The sequence below is a fragment of the Argiope bruennichi genome, chromosome 3, assembly GCF_947563725.1.
Source record: "Argiope bruennichi chromosome 3, qqArgBrue1.1, whole genome shotgun sequence".
Taxonomy (NCBI): Eukaryota; Metazoa; Arthropoda; class Arachnida; order Araneae; family Araneidae; genus Argiope; species Argiope bruennichi.
Genome location: NC_079153.1, coordinates 84,018,703 through 84,027,434, shown reverse-complemented (window position 1 = coordinate 84,027,434; position 8,732 = coordinate 84,018,703). Strand labels below are relative to the sequence as shown.

General features: G+C 30.8%; 1 non-coding gene across 1 annotated transcript; it reads left to right on the top strand.

The window, feature by feature from the left end:
• The first annotated feature begins 7,759 nt into the window (after positions 1–7,759).
• Positions 7,760–7,830, top strand: Trnag-ccc (transfer RNA glycine (anticodon CCC)). The gene has a single exon. It is a non-coding gene; the product is annotated as a tRNA-Gly (tRNA).
• Positions 7,831–8,732: the final 902 nt, after the last annotated feature.

Here is an 8,732-nt window from a genome sequence, read left to right as displayed (position 1 = left end):
CCACAGTTTATTGTATGCATTTGAACATTAAGTATTTTAAAATGCAGTTTTACACATTTAACTGCTTTCCTCAGCATTTAAATGAAATAAAAATATTATAAATAAAAAAAGACCAGTAAATTATATATTTGTTTTTTTTATAACCTTGAGATATTCAAGGACAAAACGTTAAAATTTAAATAATATTTTGACAGAACAGAAACGCTTTTTTACAGCAACTACTATCTGTGTTACTGACACTATATATCATGGATAAAAAAATTTGGATCCATAATTCATATAGAATCATATTTTAATTTTATGAAATTAATTTTAAATCACAATATTTTTAAAGTAGGTGGCAAACATTGAGAGTCTAAATTTGATGAAAATATCAAATATTTGTTTTATTCGATAATCATTTTCGCAAAAAATGGGTTTTCCAAAACTAAGGAAGATTTAAAACGTGGGGATTCGTCAAAATTTCGAGTTCAAAATTTTTGACGATTACTATACTTTCTCTATACTATGTATGTGAGAGAGTAATAAATACTGTTCTTCTCATTGGTTCATCAACAATAAAGGATTACATGAAAAGATACATGAAATGAAATGATAATGATGATGTGGTGTCCGCGTTACCACGGAAAGGAGGTGCGGTAGCTTCTGAGGGTAAAGCCCCCTGAAGCACCAGAGGGCAGAAGTCTGATTTCTAGCTCATATGAATATGAAACTCATATATTCGCTTGCATAACCTCTTTTTACAGGGGGGTACATTCACACACCTCACAGAGGAAGTAAAATCATGCCGAACCGGGATTCGAACCCGGGACGCCACAGATCACGGGGAAGATGCGCTACCCCTATGCCAGGACGCCGTCATGAAATGAAATAATTACAAGAAAAGCTGATAAATATTTTGTTGTAGAATGATAGGCATTAATATAAGCAAAATATAATATTTAATATTTAATTCTGCTGGTTTAAAGGAGAGACACTGGCTCATGAATGTTGATAAATTATGAAATCCTTACACTCTTACAGACTGTAAAATGTAACGAAGAAAAATATTTACGTGTTGTCTTGTTTTACACATTAAACTATAAAAAAGTTTTCTTAAAGATGTTAATGAATAATCTTTTTTGAAAGTAATTATTTTTAATAACTTCACTTTCATTTTTTTAGATTATATTACAACGAATCGAAGAAAAGGAGAAGGTAAAACAAGTTTCTCATATTTATTTTATACGAAGTTTTATTTTATACGAAGTTTTATTTTATACAAGTTTCTATTATTTATTTTATACTTTTCTCTAAGTCATTTATTTTGTAAACGTACGAAGGAATGTCTTTTCTTTCTTTCTTTTTTTCGTTTTAGCTAAACTAAAAGTTATTTACGCTTTTCTTTATGAGAAAGCTAGTGGAGTAAAATAATTATTACTAAGGAATCCAAGCTATATGAATACATAGTAAAGAAACAATGACATATTATAGTTTGAGTTAAGAAGCATAGTAGAAATTGCGATTCTTTAAATAGTATTAAAAGAAAAATTAACTATAATTTTTTACAAAATTTAATATTTAATTAAAAGAACAGCAAATGTTTTATATAGAGAGGAAAACGTTAGAAAGGAAATTCCAGACCAGTAATGTGAATAGAGCTTAAGAATTTTTAAATAGAAAAAGAATATATTAAAGTTTGAGCAAAGTCTTACACAAAATGAAAAAAAAGCATGAGCAAAGCCTTCTAACAAATTAATGTTTGAAAAAATAAAACACCAGCAAAATATTTATATTAGTGCAAATTAAAATTGTATATACACTAATGGTAAAACATATTGCAATTTTGAGAAATTTCGCGTTTTTTTATTAATAATTCCCCCAAACATAGTGTTTATTTCATTTAAAGTGATATTTTCTAGTATAAATTTGGGGGGAGAAGTTTCCAGCTATTGCTACATCCGTTGTTAAGTAATTGTCTGCAACGATTGTGTCATTCAAACAGTTTATTATAAAATCGCTCCAATTGCGAAGAATTTCATTTTGTTTGTTGCGCTGTCAAAAGGCGTTCACTGTGCATTTCTTTTCTATTTAAACTGTTCATTTCTTTTTAAAATGTGTGAATTAACTCGTGAGAAGTTCCAGGCTGTTATTTTAATGCATCGAAAAACATTTCAAATATTGGGATTGCTCATCGGTGCGACTGCAGTGAGTCGAATGTTTCATGTCTCATAAAGAGATTCAAAATCGAAGTAACTGTAGATAAAAAGCCTAGAAATGATCGTCTGAGGTTATCTTCTAAAAGTGCTCATGCTAAATTGACACGATTATTATATATATATATATATATATATAGTATCTTCTATCTCTCTCTCTCTCTCTCTCTCTCTCTCTATATATATATATATATATATATATATATATATATATATATATATATTGTTACAAACCAGCAATTCTGCTTCCCAGTATAGTTGTTTCCATCATCAGAAAGATTGTTTTACAGTCATCTGTATTGGACGGAGTCCGAGTGTCGCGTCGGAGGTCCATGAGCTTGGCGACAAACTTAGCGACAATTTGGAGACGAATTTGGTGACTTTGGCTCCAAAATAGATTATACCCGCAACATCGAGAATTTTCCCGATCCGTCCATTAGGAACCGAGATACGCCTCGAACGTTCCTGATCGGTTGACAGGCTTCTAGCCCGCCTCCTGAGACCTATAAAAAGAGGCAGCCGCAGTTGCCAGAGTAGTCGTAGTCGGAAGCGACAGAGAAGAGTAGTCTGGATCGACGGTAAAGAATGGTCGGAATCGACGGTGGAGAGTAGTCGGAATTGTTTGTGAAGAACTGGTCTTCCAGGGATTAGCAGAGCAGCGACGGAGTCAAGCTAGTGCTGAACTAAGCTGTGCGCTACTGTCTGCAGTAGAGTCTCGTTGTGTGCTGCTGTTTGCACGTCTCGCGGCTAAAGATAATTGCCTTCTCTGTGCTGTATATAGTTGTCGTCTTTTGTGCTGTCCTGTGTGTCTTCGTGTAAATAAACGTCGTTGTTTTTTTTTTCTACTGCCGCCTGCTGATTGAGCGTTCTCCACACCATATAACCCCCACTATCCAAACGAACCCCGGAAATTTCGTAACAATAAATATATATACATACACATAAGATTAGGTAATGATAAGCATATATTTGATTGGCAACTAATTGATTGCGGTAATTAACAAGTAGTAAAAATGAACATTTTAATTTGTCCATATAACTTTATTAAATTAGGTATTGCACGATTTTTGTTGTTGACCTTTGCATTTTTAGGTAGTGCCATTAGTCTATGCTTATAAAATTTCTGATTTTTATCAGAAAAAATCTGAATTAAATGAGATATTTTTCTTATCATGAACGTTATTAAAAATTTTACTATTTAAGGAGTTCTGCATGGAATGAAATAATTATATAATTGAAGTCTCAAGCTCAAGGCAATATGATAAACAGCATATCTCAGCATAGCTCCAATAATTTTTGGTGAGTGTCTAGAAATATGCAAGGATTTGCATTATCATTTTGGAAGACATCAATCCGTGTACTTCATCAATCCTGCTTGTCATTCTTGAATTGTATCTTTTAGCTTGAAGAGTTGTTGAAAGCAGACTTTTGAATGAAGCCTCTGCTTTCTTGATTAAAATTCCAAACTGCTGAGCCCCTTTATATTGAACTGCATAATTTTATTTTGATGCTTCACAATATTTGATAGTGTCTGCATTGGTTTATCCTGCTTCATCCACATCATTTCCAAGTAACATTTTTATAAGCTATCGATTTTTCTCTATACATCATTTTCATTTAAAATAATTATAAACTATCTATTTACCATTAATCAATCGTTTTATCCTTTGAGCTTGCGAAGCGAATTGTAAATGGTTATGTGTTGTGTCACATGATATTCCTTAAAATGACGAGAGATCCATAAATCGAGGTTTTTAATGTAGTCAAGTTGTTTCAATTTCTTAATGTATATATGTGATATATTGAGTCTTTCTGCGATTTCACATGTCACATTATGACAATCTGAATCACCAATGCTCTCTTCGTCTTTAATCCCCCCCCGAGATAATAGTAGTAGATGTGGTTTAGAATACTGAAATACCCTAGTTTCTCTTCCTATCTCCGTTCTCAACCTCTGTTGAAAACTGCAATGAGAGACCAAGTACTTAAAGATTTGTTGTGCAAAAAATGTCTTCGCTTAACAATGAAGCAATGAAGCAAATGTATCCTCAGACATTCTAGCAAAATACCTCCCTATCCCCCAAATCCATATGGGGGAATTCTCATCTATCTCTTTAACGGGCAGTACGTGTATGTAATGATATCCAATCGATTCGGGGTGGGGGCTCAGTGGTTTTGTTGTATGTGGGTACTTGTGGCCTTTCCATATTAATAGAATTGACTGGGAGACCAGATTATCTCGCAGTTTTAAATGAAAAATCATTAGAATGAAATTTAACAACCAATTTCGACACTGTTCCTTCAAGTTTTCTTTTTCATATACGAAATTATCTTATTTATCTTATTTCCGAAAACCATACATTAAGTTATGTGACAGATAACTTAATGTATGCTTTTCGAAAATAATATAAAATATATCTGAAACACGTCTTTTGTTATTTTATTTTAAATAGAGATAAAAACGATACGCACATAACAAATCGATGTAATTTTCGTATTAAGTAAATATGGAAGTTTAAACAACAAGAACACAATAGATTAGGTACTTTGTACATTTTAAAAATGATAGAATATGCTGAAATCTTACAGATATACTCATTTAAATGCCGAGCCAATAAGCATGATGGTTAATTCTCGCATACCGTTTGAGTACATTAGAGGCAGTGATGTTGAGTTACCTTCACTTCCATGACAGAACATTCCTTTTACTGGAAGGATTTGATAGGATTAGTAATGTCTGATAGGATTCCGAACTGAAACGAAGACGTTAATTCACCCACATTTTTAAAATTGCCAGCAAACATATTTTAAGTTTGCATACAAAATTTCATTGATATAGATCAATGGTTTTTAAATTATCTAGTTCACAGATAGATTCATTGATAAATGAGCTGATATAATAAGTGTTTCGTATTCAGAGAGATGTGAAACGGGAGATCATAAAATCTCGATTTCTGATTTGTTGCCGTGCATAGTACTTTTTCTATGCATACTTCATATGTGAGAAAATAAAATATACAGGATTTGAATCGAAGCGAGGAAAATGAAATAAGACAGAAAAATATTTTTCACTTAATTTATCTATATATCTTATTGCAAAGTACTAGAGAAATAAAGAATTGCTGAAATATACAAAATATGTAATTACTGAAAGTTGACTAATTGTTTTTAAATCAGTAAACGTTATATTTTCAAAAAATGAATTTAGATCAAACATCAAACTAACTGGAATTCCGTTACATACTTTAAAATCATAGCGATACATATTACACCCCATTAAAACTATCATTCACTATGAATTATATTTATATAGTAGACAATTTTAAAGCAATCTTTTATTAATAAAAATATTGCTAGATTATATTTTCTGGGATACATATCACTGACAGATTTTAAAATAAACTTTTATATTAAACAACAGGAAACTTAATATCCCCTTGCAGAATCTAGTTCGGTTGAGATTGACGCCAACTATATTCTAAATTTATTATATTTCTATCATTCAAAAGAATTCAAGAAAATAAATCGTTGGAAATGACAAGTTAATGAAAATAAAGTTATATTCTTTTCTCTATAATTTGCTTGAAAATATTAATACATGCACAGATTTTTAGTGTTACCTCAACCAAAAGCAGACAGAAGACAAAAATTTTCCCAAACTTTTGTATGAAATGAAACTTGTAATGGAGTATGACTTGAAATATACATTCCATGTATAAACTGAAGCAAAAATAAACTTCCTGAGAAATGCGGAAAAGTCGTGTATAAGCGAAATGACGGAAATTACCTCAACAATATTCTATGCATACATATTTTTATTTATGAAGCAGTTTCTGAATAGTTCCTGTCTTCCTACTCTGAGTGATTTTTCTTATTTTCTGATGTAACAGTAATCCAGACACTGCTAAATTGACATATATGAAGCAGCAGCCGAGTTATATTTTTTTCACTCCTACGGCTGTCTCATTAATAATACAGATTTCTCAAAGGAAGTTTTATATTACTACAGCATTATTATATTTACGTATTATACCTACTTTTCATAAATAAACGTTTTTCTGAGAATAAACATGCATTTAAAAAATACAGCAATATATATTTGTATTCGAATTGAAATTATTAATAACTTTTAACTGCAAATTGCATTAATATCTCTAACTAACCGCTCATCTATCTATAACTGCATGTTTATAATGTATGTTCAATTGCAGAATAAACGATTTTTTCTCTATAAAAAATTTTATCACCCCGAGAGGCACCTTGTGATTGAGGGTGAGAAGCTTTCTATATGGTGGTTGGTTCTCGCCACTCTGGTAGATGCAGAAATTGGTGGAGGTCTGGATCATTCCATCGATGACAGGGCGTACTTCCTAAGGGAAGGGTTGTATCGTGGGCGGTAATGGCTCTTAGGACTCAACCACAATTCCCGCAGTGTTGCTGTTGTGGCCGTCCGGTCATTCAGATTTTTCTACGTGCCTTCCGACGTGTTGGAGTAGCCAGTTTAAGGTTTATAAAGATTTCACAGTTGTTTAAATGTATTATATTACGACTAAAATGGAAATCCTATGTTTTTATCAATCGCATCTCAGTATTAAGAAATTAAATAAATAGCTTAACACAGCTTATTTTTTTAAATTCAAAAACAAAGTAAAATATTGATTATTTAAAAATTTAAAATAAATCATTTGATATTTTTTTAAACTTTTTTTTAACTTATACTTATTTTCAGCCAAACAATCATATTATTCCAATTTTTAAAATAATTTTAAATAAATAAATAAATAATTAAAAAATAAATTAATGTATATTTGTAATTTATCGATATTTATCCAATCTATTTACTTAGAAAAAACTAAAAGTATTTTATAAACAATTTTCCTAAAATTCATACTAGACGTATTAACATATCTTAAATAAAGAGAGAAAGTTGCTGTACTATTTTCAAAATAACATACACGAGCTTGAAAAAACGTGACTGGAATCGTCCCTTTTTCTTTCTGGAGCTCGTCAATGTCGAAAAAGAAGAATACAAAAATGGAAACTATTATTTATTGGAATCCTGCGGAGTTTGATCACGAGGCCTGTTTTGCCTGTGACGTATAAAGATAGGGATTCACGTTTCAAACCATTTTGAATTATTTTTACATTGTTTGAGTTGAAATATCAGGAAAGTGCGTTTTTTATATGAACGCAGCTAGAATCTAAGATATATCATAGCATTTTTCTTTTCAGATACAAATGTATCTGTAGAACAGAAAATTTCAAATTCGATGAAACTGATCGATTGCACTCAATAAAAATGAAAAAATGTTATATAATAAAATCTAAATATTCAAAATACTTTTATCTATTATTACCTACCTTACTTTTACCTACATAACCTATTATTGGTTAATTTATTCGATTTAATGAATTTTATTAGCACAAAATCATTTTTGAATATGTTGTGCCAAGCATATGTTGACAATATTAAATTAAAGCAGATTATTACAGAATTAAGTTGTTTCAAAATTGCTAAAAATAATATTATTGTTTAAAAGTTTATTTTCATTGCCGCCATTCGAGCGCCGCTGGTGTAGTGGTAACATGCAAGATTCCCATTCTTGTGCTCCGGGTTCGATTCCTGGGCGGCGCATTGTAGCAGCAGTTTACCTTTTTCAATTCCAAATTCCAATATTCATAGCCCAAAGATTATATTTAGTTCTTTATGCCTACGCATTCTTAAAGTTTTATCAAAAATATTATCGGTTACTAAAACTAAGCACCACTGTTTCTATGGTAACATGCACGGGCTTTTTTTACCAGTGTCTTTGATTCTTAAATATCACTCTCTTGTTTTTCCAGTTTTGCAATTTCAAAATACATAAAATTAATACTTTATGCTTGCTTTTATATATTTTTTAGGATTAGTTTTGGATGATGAAACCGGCTGTTGCTGTTTTAGTATTTCAAGCAAAATTCCCGTTCTTGTGAACCGGCCTGGATTACTGTTGAATTTTTTATTACATTTACTTCAACAATTTTCTTCATTTTTAAAATGCATATATTTAATAATTTAAGTAAGCTGTTTCTTCATAAATTCGCTGGTGTAGTATTAACTTGAAAATTTTAATTCTTCCTCTTTGGGTAAGCTTTTTATTTTTCACAGTAATGTTGCTTTTGCAGTTTGGATCATTATAGTTTTAATATAATTAAATTTTTTATTTCTTTATTTATTTTGCCAGCATCAACCGTCACAGTGTAACTGTGATCTGCCAGATTCCCAATCTTCCACACAGGGTTGGATTTTTGGGTTTATTTAAAAAAATGTGTTCTTAATTGTTTTAAATTTGGCTCATTTTCAAAAGCTATAGATATATATTTTCTTTTTGCCATTCTTTTTTATTTTAATAGGATAAAAATGAATGCGAAGATTCTTATTCTTGCACACAAACTTCGATTATTGATCCATGCAATATTATCGTTTAATTTTACAACTGGCATTTTCAGAATATATGGATTTAATTTTTGCTGTTTGCTATTTTTCAGGATCTTTAA